Here is a 1261-nt window from a genome sequence, read left to right as displayed (position 1 = left end):
CTGCTGCAAGGGCCCCTGCTGGCTTGGGACTGCCACAGGGTCCTTTCCTTGCTTCTCACTGTCTTCAGTATATAGATCTTGTCTTGTGTTGTAGCTCTTTTAGGAAGTTCCTTACCTCTTCACGCTTAGTTTCTCCTTTCGTTCTGCCTGCAAGACTCTGTGGGACTGCCTGCGTATATGTTGTTCGTAGGTGCTGCTGAGTTGGCTAAGACTCATCGTGACTCCATGAACAAGAAATCTGATTCTCATCCTATCCTGCACCATTCTCATGCTCTCTGTCATGCTCAGACTCATTGTGGTATCAGTCTATCTTGTTCAGGGTCTTCTTCTCTTTCTGTGGCCCTTTCCCAACATAATATATTTTTCCAAGGATTGGTTCCTCCTGAGAGTATCCCCAAAGTGAGTGAGACATCCTTGTTTCTAAGAAGCACTCTGGTCACACTTCCTTCAAGACAAATTTGTTTGATATTTTGGCTGTCCATGGGATATTCAATATTCTTCTTTAACACTACAATTAAAAGACACGGGTTATTCTTTGGTCTTTTTTATTCACTGTACAACTTTTAGATTCATAGGAAGTAGTTGAAAAGAATGTAGCTCAAATCAAGTGCACCTTAGTCTTTATGTCCTTGTTCCTAACAACTTTAGAGAGCTCTTAACAGCAAATTTCCCCAGTGCAACACATCTTTTGATTTCTTGACTGCTGGTACCATGGATGTCCATTGTGGATCCAAGTGAAATTAACTAATTGACAACTTCAATATCTTTTTTTGGTTTTTTTTTTGTTTTGTCAATACAGCTTGGTTTTATTGGGATAACTGTATTTATATACACAGGAAAACAGGACAAGGTGGGCTTACATATGTGGGACAGGTGGACTGGTTAGGAGAACCTCAGCCTCATGCAGACCACTCCCAGCTCAATTGACAGGGCAGCCATCTTCCCAGGTGCCGAGCTTTCTCAAGCCTAGCCACTGTTGCTGAGATATTTCACACCATTATTTTCTCACTGACAGAATGTCTTTGAGCAGTATGTTGCTACAATCAGCTCCATAAATGGCACTATTAGATGACTCTTTCACTGTATCCATGACATAATTCAAGAGTTCTTGACATTTTAGCCTGGGTGCTCTTTTATTTGCACATTTGATAAAGTATTTCACCAAGCTACTGATTTCTTATATGGAGTTGCTTTCATAGTTAAAAAAGTCATTGCTAGATCTGTCTTGAAGTACAATATTGTCAGTGACAGGATAATATCT

The 1261-nt window shown here is 40.4% G+C and overlaps 1 pseudogene; it reads right to left on the bottom strand.

Moving 5' to 3' along the window:
* Positions 1-919: 919 nt before the first annotated feature.
* The window catches only part of LOC102851836, a 3031-nt pseudogene continuing 2689 nt past the window's right edge, over positions 920-1261 (bottom strand).

This window comes from Elephantulus edwardii, unplaced genomic scaffold (genome assembly GCF_000299155.1).
Source record: "Elephantulus edwardii isolate Elephantulus edwardi_28Jun2011 unplaced genomic scaffold, EleEdw1.0 scaffold00095, whole genome shotgun sequence".
NCBI classification, from domain to species: Eukaryota; Metazoa; Chordata; class Mammalia; order Macroscelidea; family Macroscelididae; genus Elephantulus; species Elephantulus edwardii.
Note: the sequence above shows the minus strand (reverse complement) of the source record. Positions and strands in the feature narration are given on the sequence as shown.